The sequence below is a fragment of the Bombus terrestris genome, chromosome 7, assembly GCF_910591885.1.
Source record: "Bombus terrestris chromosome 7, iyBomTerr1.2, whole genome shotgun sequence".
Classification (NCBI taxonomy): Eukaryota; Metazoa; Arthropoda; class Insecta; order Hymenoptera; family Apidae; genus Bombus; species Bombus terrestris.
This window is the reverse complement of record NC_063275.1, coordinates 14872990-14889160: the sequence shown is the minus strand read 5'-3', so window position 1 is coordinate 14889160 and position 16171 is coordinate 14872990. Positions and strand designations below refer to the sequence as shown.

At 43.9% G+C, this 16171-nt stretch overlaps 1 protein-coding gene across 3 annotated transcripts in view; it reads right to left on the bottom strand.

Annotated features, from left to right (window-relative positions):
• Positions 1 to 16171, bottom strand: part of LOC100645523 (discoidin domain-containing receptor 2) — a 159842-nt gene that overhangs the window by 130389 nt on the left and 13282 nt on the right. Inside the window, exon 1 of one of the 3 annotated variants that reach the window (XM_048407693.1) lies at positions 11464 to 11572. The exons of the other annotated variants lie outside the window; for them this stretch is intronic. The gene's annotated coding sequence lies outside the window, so the exon portion shown is untranslated. Of the gene's footprint in view, positions 1 to 11463; positions 11573 to 16171 lie in introns of those variants that run through there. 3 annotated transcript variants of the gene reach the window in all.

Below are 16171 nucleotides of genomic sequence, written 5' to 3'. Positions count from 1 at the left end.
TGGAAGACGCTTCCATTGCTTTATCTGTGCATTCACAGCGTATGACTGTTGGCCAGTCGTCCGGCTGTATCGAATGTCCTGACTCAACTCGATTGCCGTAATACCGGGAAAAAGCTTAACGAACGGATTGTTGCTTCTTCGACAGACGAAACGTGCGGCTGTCACGACGCCGGATGAATGTCTAACAAGTTACGAGGCATTCGTTAGTCGCATGCACAACCGACTCATTCAGACGCCGTTGCGAGTGAATATCTTCATTCGTCGTTGGAAATATTTTTCGATGTCTCCCCTCTGGCTAATTAAATTGTAAATTATGTCCAGTCGTGACTTCGAAGCGGTCCCTTTTTATCCGTGAAACCGTCTTTGTACCGTCGATACGAAATGAGCAAAGGATGTAACGAGTCGATTGTCGTTACACCTTGAAACGCGAGGAGAATGGCTGTCGGTGTAATTGGCAGTTTATCGGGCTGAGAGGAATCGTCGATCGGAAGAAACGGAAGGAAAATTGGCAAAGGTGTTACGCGACGCGTACGATCTAAAAGGTGTTGTTAACGTTTGAGCGATCGATTGAAATATTTTTCGGAGTTGAGATTAACAGAGATACGTAAGTGAGTTCGGCGTCGAATAAACTATACTATATACGATATAAAACTATACCGAAATAGTTAGACTAAACTGCGATAGGCGGTGTGGATCAACGCGAGAGCAGAGATATAGATAAACTGTTATAAACTGTTATAAATTGATGTATACCGATACGACTATCCGATAGAAAAATACTCCATGAATTTCGACTTGTCGATCGAATGGCGACTGAAACGAAGTTTAAGGGAAGGCCGTGTGCGAACGAGATGGAAACGCGCTAGCGCGAGTGCAGAGGTAGAACGAAAATTGTCAGTCAGGATTAACGTTGTCCGTAGGCTCCATCGTGTGCATTACGTCCCAGGAAATATTGGCAATAATTCAAACGAACGTCCTCCACGTACGTGCTAACCTCCTCGGTCACAGTCAATCGCATCGAACGATTATTTCGGTAAACCTTGTTAAGCGTTGAATTTTGTAAAATGCAACTTTTTACACAGGTTTATAAATTTCTGGGAAGGAAAACGGTACCATGTGTAGATGTTTGTTAATGTTAAGATGTTTGATAAGTCACGATGACTCTTGACACGAAATCGCTGGAGATTATGTGCTGTGCAACTTCAGCTCTTAATCCCCTATCATTTAAATTTTATCAAAGAAAATCGTGACTTTGCTTTAACGCTTTCGAATTAATATTTACCACGTGTCGTAGCTACTATCGCGACAACATTTCCAATGAACGTTTAATCGCAGAAGCAAAACGTTATTGTGCGTTTAATTATCGTAACCTAGTGCCGATCTTTTGATTAATTCGAGATATTAATTACCGGTTTGAGGGTTTCATCGTAATTTCCAACTGAAATACAACTAATTACGTGCGATTAAAATTGCACGCCGCCGCCGTAAAATGTGTATTTCGCGATGCAAGCGTCGCGCCGTCGATCGAAACGACAATCGGCCGCCCCCTTTTTAATCATGAAACGAACACGTGCGCGTGTATATATATAGATATATATATATAAAAAGGATCACACGAGAAGGAAGAATGTCCGGATCAATATGAATTTTCATTTAACGTTCCCCTCCATCATCGGTCGACCGTATCGTTTGACAACATGTAACAAGCCGATGCTCGAGGAACGTGAAAAATTTCATAATTTCCTGAAATTTCAATATCGAGATAAGCGGTAATATCGGTAATTAAGCAAGAATTCTTACTCATATACATAATTTCGGATGGTTCTGCGCGACCCCGTGAACATGACTCCGTTAATTCTTCCTCTCGTAAATAGGCCGAATTCCCTTTGAGCCGAACACAACACGCGTGTACCATTTGCACGGAAATGCCTGTCGATATTGAACATCCGTTCATCCAAAGCGCGCACCTCGCGGTTATACGAGAAATTGCTTAACGAACGGGATATAGAACGGAATGAGCTATACTAATTTCGCAGCACGAAACACTTTACCGCTTCTGCAAAGCCACCACTCATTTCATAACGTTTAAGCAATTCCGTACGGGAACTGATTGTTAGGACGCTGATCGATACAACAAATTGCTTGCATTTAGGGATTACTTAGGGATCAACAAGGGTTCGAAATAACAAACTTGTAGTAACTTTAACATTGAGTTTGTTCACCTATTATCCCAGCCTAACTTATTCTATATCGTCTTTCTTATCGTTCAAGTTTAACGACTTTCTAAGATGCGGTGATCTAAACTATAGGTAACCAGAAGATGATTAAAAACAACGTGCGAAAGATGGTTTTGACAACGTTGTATCGCTTTTGATACCAACCATGGTCGCGAACTGCAACAGAACGATATGCATTCATGCGTTTTTACAATAGGTCGTTGAACTTGTTTTTCTTCCTACGAGATACGATGTACGTCGAAAAAGGATAAGAAATTAACCCTATAACCTTTTAAGAAGATTTCGATGCCGTATCACCGTGATCTTAATTAACTGATTCATCGATCAATGAAACGAAACTCGGAGAGATATTACTAGCGGATGGAAGGGGCTCAGAGGATATTACAAATGAAATTGTCAACGCTTTTGAAGGAAACGCGTTCGTTAATGCAGGTTCGAGCGGCCGGTTCTTGAATATTCATCCTGCACGATGTTTCACAATGCACCATTGTTGCATTTCAATAGAATGGTTCTCATTGTTCAAATGTAATGCTTGCACGATCCGGCCGCGGAGGGGTCGCTCATAAACACCGACAAGCGTGAGAACCACGAGATGCTCATAGCTTTCGTGGTGCACGCTGATTTTTGCGCTGACGCGTCCGCTGCACGTCGCCTCCGCGTTCTCAACGGCGTCGAATTTAATCTCTTTGCCCCTTTAATTAATCTCTTCGTATGCCACGTCGTGGCAGTCCGTTCGTACGAGGCTACGGAAATCAGGTTGCGTCGTAGATCAAGGCGCGTACGATTCGCGTCCAAAGAGCTGTAATTACGCGGTGGAATTATTTCGTAGCTTTGAGCGAAGGCTATGCTTGAGAAAAAAAAAAAAAAGAATAGAAGTAGATGTGTAGGTACGTTCTACGAGAACGCGAGTTTCACTACACACCACTGTACACGCTGTAGTAGCTGTTGGTGCTATTACGCATCGTCGATCAGTCGCCAAAACTTGGTCAAAGAGGAACGAAAACCAGATGACTAAACTCGGTGATTAAATTCGACGAATTGGAAGTTGTCGATTATTATAGAAATAGAACGCACGTCGACGAAATTAGAATAATTACAAAATATGTTAAAAAATTAAATATGATAAAAAATGTTGGGTGTATCGTGTATTACGAACTTACAATTTGTTCACTCGCGATATTTTATTCACTATTCCAAAGAAGTTCGCTTTAGAATCCGGATTCACGTTTTCTACCAGTTACTTATTAGGTAAATTCGTGTTGTTGACACAATGCATTGCATTATCGATAAAATGCACATCGGTATGGCGATTCTATAATGTAGCAAGGTAGTTTGCTGGTTGTTACAACCTATCGGTGGTACGGTTTGAATTTTTTGAGATGGAGAAAATTCAACGAAGAACACGACAAGGAAACGAGGAGAGCAGTGTACCGTTGCAATCGGTTTCTTCGTTGGTCGATCGAAATAACACGTCACGCCGCGCCATCGCGGTGAACTCTGTAATATTAAACGTAATTGGCCCCCCGTGTCAAGTAGTACTTTCCTCTGTAACTGGATGATAAACGAGCGTGTACAGGCCCTCCTTGTTACGCGTACGAGCGTGTTAGATTTCTTAACAAACGTTTGCGTGAAAGAAAGTTTAAATTCAAGTTTTAGCCGTCGGTGGAACGGAGGCGTGAGAAACGTTGCGCGACATCGGGATCTTTTAAGCTTTAGTGGTGGTGAGGAAATGGAAGAAAAGGAAACGGTTCTATTTTCTGAAGAGCGAGGACGTCTCGTTTTCGAGATAATAAGTAATTGCATGGTTAGTGGTTAACGAGCGCCGCGCTACATCGAGGATGCGTTCCGTGTCGAATTCACGGGGTCCGTTTTCCTCCTTCAACACGCTTACAAGCGGAATTGCTTAATGACGATACTCATTCTCCCGTTCACTTAGTTTAGTATGATGCCAATGGGGAAACCGCGACATAAGTGGATGGTGTCCTGTGTGCTTCCAAGCCCTTCTACGGTTAAGTGCACCAAGGGATGCCGGAGGGTGCAGTCACACCACTACCGACGAGTACGCACTACGAACTTGAGGGGATACTGTGGCCAGACTGGCTGCTGTCGCTTTCTCTGAAATTTCATGTTCACAGAGACGACGACGGAAAAACCGGCACGCTAGGATTCCTGAATATTTAATTCGCCTTAGACTCCGGTTCGCTCCCCTCTTTCTCTTTCTATATTTGTAAACGAGCTATTCTTCCATATAATTACGCGATTCTTTCGCGCATTACGCTGCAATACGTTTAAAGCGTAGTTACGACGGGAAATAAATAGCCGGCTCCGGCCTTATCAAAAAATCTGCTTTATTACCTGTTTAATTTCTCAAAGCTCTTTCTTCGTAATGAACAGCCCGAGCTCGTTACCGTTATGCTCCATTGTTTAACCTCGTTCCTAAATTGAGCGAAAGAATTATATTAATCCCCCTCGGTGGTAACATAAAATTCGAGCGGTGGCTCAGCCAGGTGGAAATTTATTTCTCAAAAGTTTCGTAAGCACCGCGAAAATTATTGCCCGTGAACGGTAGTAGCCGTGGTGAGCGGGAGAGACGGAACAAGGATGGGGACGAAGCCACTGTAAAGGTGGAACAGGGGTGAAATCGGATGGTACGCGTAAAAAGTCGTCGATAAGAGGGAGAAAGAGTGTCCGTGGGGTGTAGTTAGTTTTTCGCGGCACCACCCGTTCTCTGCCTTTCCTTTCTCGTTGCTTGTTTTTTATCGTCCGTTCACGTGAGCGGAGGAGTACGTATGCTGTCAGATCAAAAGCATGAAAATGCGGGGGAGCTGCGGCTGCGTCCGGCAGAAACAATGAAAGCAAATACGGGCAATGGAAAACTACCGGCACAAAAGGACGAAAAAGCGGTCATTGCGAGTTACAAAGGACCACGCGTGGAAAAGTACCGTGGATATCCAGTTTGGGCAAACACCGGGATGAATAAAAAAAAAAAAAAGATACAGGCGCACACTCGCGAACAGAGACGAGTACATTTCGAAAGAAGAGACAGGAAAGAGCGAGACAGAATAGGGTGCACCAGCAACGATATTGCCCCAAAACCGCCGACTATGGATTCGATATATCGGTGATCACAGACGTAACCGTCATATGCTCCCTTTCATCGATGTCCAATGAGCGCCAGGTAAAAAACCGACTGGGAATCGATCGGGCTTGAAAACAACCTCGGAACCTGCGTGCGTGCGAGCGAAAAAGGAAATTCGCTACAGGCTAACCAGGTGGTAGGGATGGAGAGTTGCTTGCCGATAATTACGCGCAATTTGCCCGGTGAAATATCTGTGAAAGGCAAACTAATGCCGGGGGTGGTGACCGACGCCACCTATCGCGTCAATTTGTACCTCTGTATAAACGTTTCCGGACAAATTTGAACGTTATAACGGCAGAGAGCGCGTACGCGTTCCAACCACAAATAACGGATGTCTATTCTCGCGGATTGCAACCGGAGAATACCGAGGTACTTGATGCGGGGAATCACGGAAATATCGGTTCATCGCCGTCCGAGGCTGCGGTCTAATAAAGTAACAGCTCGGAATCAAATGGAGAAGCTCTATTGCGTCTCGACGAACGGGAAGACCCAGATGTTCAGACACGAAAAGGCCGCAGATGCGAGACAGTAACGCGACATCGAGCGTGAGACAATATCGTCGAGACAGGCTGTATCACACATCCAAGGTATTACCTGGCGCACGATTGAATTTACAAACACGTAGAACATTTATATCGCGAGCAGTCAGATAGATCGGGACAATGCACGACTGTCTAGGTCCGTTATGATGCCTGGAAATCGTGCAATTTTTGAGATCGATGCATATTTTAACGACCGTGCGAGCAACGGGCGCCTGGCGAAGATCGTTCCTTCCACCTTTGCTGCAAGTATGAATTTCAAAATAGCAAAGGTACGTATACTTGTGTCGGCGGGCGATTTCGCTTTATGGTCTCGTAACTTCAGAGATTGATTCGCAGATCATTCAATTCCGAGAAATCGTAATCTCCGTAACTGTTTTTGCTGACATTCCCAGTCGCTCAATTTTCCAAGTTGATTCTCAATTGATGTTGCACCGTAATCGACGAATTCCAATAAATTTCGTGCTTCGTTTAAGCAATTTCCTTCTGACATATTAGAAATCGATTTTCATACTAATCTCCCGCGTAAAAAGGATCTACCCGTTATTAGCATTCTATTCTCACGTAATTACTGGGGCTCGTTGATTACGATTTCTTCTACTCCGGCTGGCAACAACATCCCTCTCCTCCTTTGACAGAAAACCTGTTTGATCCGAAGAGAATAAAACGAAGAAATCGAATCACCTTTAATACGCTTCATTCCGCATGAGCGATTCAATTTCTGCGCACGCAGCCAACGTACACATAAAGTGCGACACGAACGCGAGTACTTTCGTGCCGTGCGGGCATTTCTGCGCGCGCCAGAAGTACCCGGAGTAATTGCGAAAAAGAGTTATTCCGCTGTCCGGCCGCCTTTCACCGAAAGCACCACGCGCGTTCCCTCGGGGAGGTCGCCATTGACTACACCGGACACATTCCCGAGCATCGAACGTTGCTTTTCACCGAGACGCAAATCTACGATCTTACAAGCAAACCCCTTTCGAACTTGCCACGATCTACGAGCTCGTGTTCCACACAGAGTCGCCAAGTGTCTCGAGAACGCTCGAGACTCGTTACCACCGCAAACGATTATCGCTTGAAATATATTAGCGACAAGCAACGTAACGATTTTCGAAGCCGTACATACCTGCTACGATCGTTACTGTGTAGATCTTGTAAAATTGTTCGAAAAAGTAATCGACGCGTTCCGAACGGTCAACGATGGAAACGCCACTCTTGCGCTAAAATTTAATTAATTACAACGACGAAGAGAGGAAACTCGGCACGTTCGACGCGGGGTATCGAAAATACAGAAATGTAATTCATTATTTCGATTACGAGTCGTGTACGAGTTTTCGTGTGCTGATGCACAATGCACCGTGTGTCACCGTAATGGTTATGATTTTTCAAGTGCACGCATATAACGAGTGGAACATAGGCGAAAAAAGAAAGAGACAGAAAAATGCAGACGAGCGCACATTTAAATTCCCGTCTTAATTTGCGGCACCGAAACGACAGACGGTATTTCCAATTGAACACACGAAACGACCCCAGGGGTGGATTGGTGGCATCGATACAAATCGTACACTGGCGAACACTCGAGGAACGAGTGCTCCGTGCACTTTGAATCCTCCATCCTCGTGTCCATTATAACTGGAACCACTCTCGCGGCGTGCACGCTCGTATTGCTGGTAATAATTCGTACGTCTGTCTCTAAAGGGGGAAAAAGTGTCGGGGTCCGAAAGAAGAACAAACGACAAGTGGGAACACGTGCAACGATCTCGTATTTGATATCGGGAGTGGCGCGTTTCAGTGCTCTCTCGTCCCTCTGTTGCCTTCAATTTATTTCACCTTTCGTTTCTAAACAAAAGATCATTCTTACGGGACTCCGAGTTTCCACGATCGTCGTTGTTTGTCAGTTGTCCGTACTCGTTTACGGAGTAGACGTTCGTCGTTTGTCTTGGATGCCAGAAATGTTAGGAAAGTAAACACGAAAGCGCTGCGAATATGTTATAGAAAATTTAGGAAGCAGAGAAGCTTCTTCTACCAGGAATTTAAATATTTCGTGCACATGGCTGTGACATACGCGCCTGCCATTTCACAGTTTGTTTATTCTAGCTACTGATTCGAGTTTTTACATGGAAATGTAGATGGATTTTGTAAAAGACATATCATGAATATTTTCTTTAATTGTCAATCGTCTTTTATTATAAAAATTTAGAGAAATATTCTACCTTAGAAATTACATACCTTATTCATCAAAAATATTCTTAGCTCAGCCAATAAATATCCTTTACTTCGACCTCGTTGATTACTCTCGCTAAATCTTTTTGTTGAAACACGTAAACTCAAAACTCCAATAATACCGTAAAACAATTAATTTTCGGATAATTAAGAGATCGCAATTTACGTGTGGATAGCAGAAAATATCTGTTAATCGGTGTTACATACATGCACGGAAAATATAAGCCGAAGAACAGGGTGTAGAATTAAAAACAACGAAAGGATAGTAACACGAAAAGTAGAAACTTTCTCGCTAATTACTTATTCGTAGCAGCGGAACGAGCCACTTCATATTCGCGAATTAACTAGTTACAATCGAGTGCGCAATTACGAAGGTCGAACTGTAAAAAATTACTCGGTCACGATTGAAAGTGACTACACGAGCGGTTCGGTTTCTCCGTCTGTTTGAGCAAATTGAACGGAGTTAATGAGACCAGGCGCGTATCGTTCGAAGCTCGGAGAACCGATCCTGGGAAAAAGAAGCGTAATCAAGCGAATACCGCCGATTTGCCGCTCATATTCGAAATTGCTGTCGTCTCGCAGCGATTATGTCCGAGCCAGTGATATCGAGAGTATGCTAATTCATGCAGGCGTGCGCGCACAGTGAGAGAATATGGATAGCTTGTAGGAAAAACGAAAAAGAGGGAGGAAGAGAAAAGATAGACAGGGTGGAAGTTGGATTTTCATAACGAGCGTGAAAAAGAGACGGTGTCAGGGCATCGGTGAACCAAACCAGAGTGAAAAAGGGGGTCGAGAAGAGTCGTTGAAGAGGGAGGGAACGTGCGAGTACTCGAGGAGAGGGAAACCAGGCTATGCGCGGTTCCATTGAGTAGGGCACATCTGCCGTGGTGCATTGTGTTGCACGCTGCGCTTCATCCCCGTGATCCGAGCTTCGAACGCGATGCAACCACGACTCGCTGCGACAGAAAAGGGTAAGGTAGAAACGGTGACGAAGAGGAATCGGGAGAAACAACAGCGATTGAAGAAGGAAAGCACGAGCTCGTCGAATGACGGAAGGAAAAAAGAAAGAAAGGGAGAACCTCCCCTTTCAGTCTCGTGCCAGACCTTTATCGAGTTATTTCGTCATATCGTCCTACCTGCCAACCAATAAATCTGAGCGAGCCCTTTCACTGAGGCATCCGCTCTGATTTATGACGGAATTAATATTAGATCCACCGAAAATATCGTCGATATATCGGGTTACGCGATTACCCCCGGGAAAGCTGGAATGGAAAAAAAAGAAGGTGCGCGCACGAGCCAGTCATCCGGTCCAAAATCGAGTACTCTAGCATCGGATATACTCTATGCCTGTGAAATATGCCGCGAATCTTGCAAGGGGAGGCCTATCGTTTGATTTATCCCTGGTCGTTTAAGAATTTAAATACTTCAGAGATACGTTCTTTGAATAAAAAAGGTGAATCTCGGCTGCGAGGTATTTGAAGTCACGAGGCAAGCTTCGCGAAGAAGAATGGTCTTGAACTATCGCCAGGTTTAGAGCGAAAGAATGTATCGACCTAGATAGTTCGAGTTGTAGACAAACCGTCTGACCGAGGATCAAAGAATCCGTGCTTCGATCTCGGCCAAAAAACCGATCGATCGGTTCTTTCTCTTCTCCACGATAAGAGAGAAGTTCTAAGCGACCAGGAAACGTCGTTACGCAGAATAAAACGAAACTGAACGAAGTAATATCGAAGATGCGGATCGAAAATTGTTATCCACCGAGCAACAGGATTTTCCGTTCTCCTGGCTGGGTATCCGTTTGCTTATAATCTCCAGTGCATTTTTCATAGCGACGCGTTACGTTACATATTTATGTCACGCCCGATGTCCGACTCCTTTCACGTCGCTGGATATGCAGAAGCTGCACGAACATAGAACGAACGTAGCTCGCGTGGCTCTTACTACGTGGTACCCATTAATAATTTAGCAAGTTGAACAAAAGGGTGGTACTTGAATTTGATGTTACCATAGTTCTGCTTCCATCTCTCCTTTTCTCTCGTTTTCGTTCTCTCTCTCTCTCTTTCTGTGCTCATTCCCTTCCTCCCTTCCTTCCACTTGTGTCTGCTCTCTGCCTTCGTTCTGTTCTGCTTTCTGTTATCCATGACTCGTCGTACCCCTTGTATCCCTTGTATCACGATATATAAATCCTTTTCAGAGGCGCGCGTCCACCCTCTTCACAGAAAATCCGCACGGACGGGAATGAAAATGGGAGCTTACACGCGATTACAGACCCTCCGCCGGACCCTCCGGCCAGTTAGCCTACTTTCGAATAACTTTTGACATCGCACTCGACCAAATAAACCGGTTAACAGGACAACGGAAGCCTATTGTTGAATACGCTATGAATTAATGATCCATCGTCGCGATGAGTTCTGGCTCAACGTTAGAAATTAGTCGAATAACGCTGGGTGGTTCGCTTGTTCAACTGGTCGACGCTTTGATGTCGGTACGGTTCGCTTGTGTTACAGACAATGTCACTTCAAAAGGAACAAAAGCAAGTAATTCGGTACTATTTTTTAATTTCCCGACGAAACATAGTTAGAGCAACGTCCTCCAAGAGAATACGTGGCGCAGTTCTTTTGTCGTTTACCAGAAAAACCGATTGTCCGTTCTACCGTGACGCACCTACTAGCGTAACCTTTCTGCTATATCTCCAACGCACTGGCGCAGATGACGGATTATGCCGGTCATTGAATTTTTCAATCATGATGCGCGCTTTGTACGCGCTATTGTCGCACAAGGGAGTCTAACAATCGCGATCAAAGATCCTCGCATTCAAACACCCGTGATCGTACGCCTTTCACGTGTCTCCGATTTACATGTGGGGTTACGGCTCCATTCGTGGGGAAAATGAAATAATCTCGTTATGTAAATGGACATCCAGCGACACCCACTGTCATTACGTCGCACGACTTGTTCGTGTTTCACGGTTGTTTTCTATACTATCTATTCTTATACTCGACGAAAGTCAAAGAGCTTAAATCATCGACATTTCCACGTACCTATTTCCCTTCACTGTCTGAATCTTAAAATCACGATCCCCTTAAGATCGCTGTGGTTATTTACATACAAGGATTTCTCTATTAACTCTTACCACTTCCCGATCTTCTTCAAGAGGGGACATCTCATTGACTGAGTAAAATTCTACAAGGGGATTCTATCAAACGCGTGTTTTACTACCTCCATTCAGGCGGCCGGTTAATAAATGTTTCGCGACAGTACAGCCGTCGGCGGAAAGAAGTTAATAGGAACCTCTAAAGTTAATTAAGAAATGATAATAACTCACTGGCCGCGCCGGCATTTCTTATTTATGCCAGGCCTTCCTCTCTGCGTGTAATCGTGTCGGTGGAGGTTGCACGGTCCATCGTAACTCGCGTGACGGTAGCACACGCAGCGAGATTATGACACCAGCTCGTTACTCGAATGTAAGCTTACGACCATTCAGCACGAGACATCGCGTCCAGCCTTATTACGAGTGCAACGCGCGATTCATCGTAAATTAAAGGAACGAAGGGAGCAATCAGCAATCTCGCAATAGACCGACGCCGGAGATAAGGCTGCCTCGTTGAATCTCATTTAAGACCGAGTCTGTCTAAACGAAGTCGCTGCCGAGGGTGACTCGTTCTTCTCGACTCTAGTTACAAATTCCTCTCCCATTGTCCAGGGTCAGTGATGCCAGAAAAATACTTTTTCCAGCGATTCCCCCACCCCTGATATTCTCGGATATCTTCTTTCCACTCAAATGACGAGACTACGAGAAATAAATATGTAGCGAGTCGTTCGTTGGCCTTACCGAGAAACTTCTCCTGTTGCACGCGTGAGAGATACATATGCATGCAGGCCTCGTCGCGGAGCAACGTCACTGATCGTGCGTATTATATTTTTCTCTTTCTACTCGTACACGTACACGTATTTCTCGTTTTATAGCCGCGCGATCTGACATAATTCGTAATAGTTGGCTATAATCGTCGGTTAGAGATTCATAGTCGACAAATTACTCATTAAATTGCGTTATCTAAATGCACATCGGGCCTCGATGGATACGTGTCGCGATCACTTAGCGCGCAAGATGAATGAAGCGCGCTATCTGTATCGAAAAATAAATTGAAAATCTATAATGAAAGATCTTTCTCAATCCATCACGTTACGTCGGTTACCGAAAGAATGATGAAAGTTTGTTAGCTATTTTTTTTCGAATATTTGTCGCTCCACGCTATACGCGGTATTCTCTGTCTTGTCGGTTGTACGTCATCGAGTGTTTGATCGATTCACGATGGATATCGGTCGCGGGATAAATAAAAGCAGTCTGGTATAAATAAAACCGAACAAACACATCCTTCTCTCTATTTTTCGTTCCACCGGTATTATTCCTTTTGTACCTTCTATTTTGACTTTGTTACACGAACTTCCATTAAGTCTCGTCGATTTAGTGCTCAATACGCTTTACCATTCTTGTATGCTCTGAATGTAAATAATTTTTCGAACGAATAATAGACGAAAATTGGTACCCACGATAAAAGTGCGGAATTAAAACGCGGCTAACCTTAACTCTCGTTCTTAATTTATATCGATGGTCATTAATGAGAGAGTATCGATAAGCGGGCGAGTTACCGAGGCAGTCGCGCGTTCTTCAAACGATTATACCCGGACGACTCGCTGATTACATTACAATCGTTCGGAGAGTTCTTGATTACTAGGCAATTAATAAAACCGATAACCGGATGCGGAAAGTCGGTTGGCGCCAATCGCTCAACGATAAATGGCAAATGTACGAAGGACGATTCAGAGAAATCGATAATGAGTTCGTCTCTTTCGCCGTGTACTATTCCTCGCCATCGGTAAACCGTGGATAAAATGTTTATGTACACTCTCTGGTATATAACGTTCATAAAGTACGCTTCAAACCCTCTCGTGTTCTATATGAGGAATTTTCAGTTTGCTTCTTTCCAAGTATTTCTCCTTTCGATAATTCAATTTGTTATATTTCCTAGCTCTATCGCGATGTACTTAGCAGACATACTGATTACTTTCGTGAATTAAAAGAGTCGAAAGGTAATGTCGTTACAGATATTATTCATTAAAATTTGCTTTGAAGTTTACGATTATTTGTGCCATTTCTCCATTACAAGTAACTTTGTCGATGTAAACGATTAATTTGTTTGGCGAAAAGTAGAACTTGGATCGTTCGTTCGATTAACGAAAATGAAAGTTTATGGAAAATACAGTTGATCAATGTGGCTTCTAAATATGAGCGTAACGTGTCTCAAAAACGTGTAAAAAGAGGAGAGATAGGAGGAATCGTTAACGTGTAAGTAAATGATTGCAATGGTTACGTGGGAAAATTTTCGGTTAAACGAGTATCTTTCACACGGAAAATCGAGTAATAATACGATACCATGGACGGTATATTATCTTCCATTAGCGAAATCTCATCGTGCCAGGCCTTAATTATCATTAACGACAGCGAAATCGATAGCGGTCTGTCGGTGTACACGAGCTCGTCAAGTTTCACGGAGAGCGTCGATAAGCTATACGAGGCTGTGGAATAATTCGCAATAAGGCAGAACCCTCAGGAATCGTGCGCTCCGAACCGATTCATGGAGAGTTCATCCTTTTTCACAGACGTGACGCACACACGCATGTAAATTCCCCCGCGTCTCGCTGCAAAGATTCCTTTCGCGGGAACGAGAAAACGCGGTTGTACAGAAATTGCTTTGCCGTGTTTTGCCCGCGTATACGATTTCTCCCCGCCCTTGTCCCTGCCACTTTTTCCTCTCCATTTTCTTACTTCGGTCACGCAGACACACCGTTTCACGTACGGGTCTACTACATGAATGGGATTCGGCGTCGAGACGTAACGTGACTGTGTACGTATTTCACTTTCGACGGGGTTGCTCTCGAGTCTCGGATTTCACGGCTACACCGACCAACCTGCGATTACTTTTCTTCCGCTCGCTCGAACTTTGCGTTACATCCATTCAATCCGGGGGTGTTATTGAGAATGTACACGCCAAGCGAAAAATACTTTACTACGTCAATGGATACGTATACATTCGTAGATCGAGGAACAGAGAAAGTAGTGCTTTTTCTACATATCGTGTACTTTTGAAAGCAAATAAAAAATAATGAAATTGTCAGCTTAATTGGTTTATGATTTTATTTAGCTTTTGTAATGGAATTTAGTTATGAAAGATCTAACGATGAGATGAAATAAAATTTGGCGTGGAAACCTTAATAGTTATATATAATAGTTATAATAGTTTATAGTCGAATAAAAATAGTTTAAACACGGAGGAAAATTTAACTTTGCCTAAATCAATAACTTCGTCGCTTCTCGATTAATTTTTAATCGTGAATTCTTAAAGATCCGGCTGGAACGAGCCTGTTTCTGTTTCATACTAAATGGATCTTTTCAAGACCATTTAAATTTGCAGACGTTCCGTGTCAAAGAGACTCTAGACTCGAACTTATTTCAAATCCAATAATCAAAAGTGAAAGTGAAAGCGGCACGCAGCGAAATACTCGTAACTGTTCCGGATAGATGGATTTGCACGTCCGATTAAACACTTTCCGAACAACGTTATGGTTCGGTGCGAATGCTGCGAAAGCAACGAATTCGTCATCCGAAAATTCTTCTGGCTCCGCCTTTAAGAGGCAGCGTCGCGTGCTTCGCTCGCGAGAGATGCCGACTGAAATTCTCTCGCAGCTCCGCGTCCCGACCCTGTTCCTTGCAACCACCCCGGCTTCTTCTGCTCTTTGCCTCTGTCGTGGAATATTAATTACGACCACTTCACAAAAGACACCAACCGGAAGTTTTTGCTGGTTATCAAATGCAGAACAGGTTAATTAAATTCTCACCGCTCGCGGTTCGCAAAGGAACGCTACGCGCGCACCCATGGCCCGCACAATGCCGGGGTCAGAACACCTCGAGGTTGTGTTAATTAGGCATACGATGAATGGCACTACATTCATCCGAAAACGCTTCAAATCAGCCTCGTGACTATGTCGTCATCTATCGCGCGTTCGAATCTTCCATCATCACGCGGCAGACACGTTCGCGCATCACGATTATCGCGTATGCTGACACGCACACATTCTTGCCCATTCTTTGACCGCGCCAACTGCCGGAAGTGCAATAAAATCAAATGGAATTACCGACGTATCTAGGTACTTGACTTTCATATTATTTCTGGATTGCACACGGAGGCACGATGTTATTTGGATTCGTTTATTTCTCTTCTCTTTCCCTCGTTTTGCTATACGTACCGTGAAATTACAGCGAGGATGTTTTTCAGCTCGATAATTTTCTTTCATGGCTGCCCGATACATTTTGATAAATAAAACCGAACGAACGAGCGAGCGAACGGACGTGGAAAATGTTGCGCAAAAAGTATATTATATAACATAGTTGTTAATACGCGAGGGGTATTTAAAGCGAGCTATTCATTTCCGAAAACAGCACATAACACGCTCTTTGTTCGCAGTTGACGAGTCCAGGAAGTCGCGGAATAATCAAACTAATTAGGCGATACCATCAATGCACGGTCAGCGAGGATTGATTTCCACGGACCTACAGACAAAACCCCATAAGCGTAATTGGATAGAGAATACCACCGCACAGTTTATATTGATCGGAATGTTCACATCAACGATGTAATCATATTTGTCCAGGCATGCTTTGGAGCCCATTTCCATTGTGTTTGCTTAATAATTATGGATCGATTTTGGTATTGGATAATATTGACCCCTGTTCCTGCCACATATCACTTCGTTGCGGTGCATAAACGGATAACGGGCGACCGCAATCTAGTGCAATCTAGATGATAGGCTAAAAATCATGTCGGTATGCTAAGCGCCGTACATTCCCATTTCATCATCGAACATCCACTATCTATCCCCTATTGTGGCGACACGCACGTTCGCCATCCCTCGGCATTCCAATCATTTTCGATTTTCTACTTTTTAAAGTACCAAACCTCGTTTACAAGTTCGTT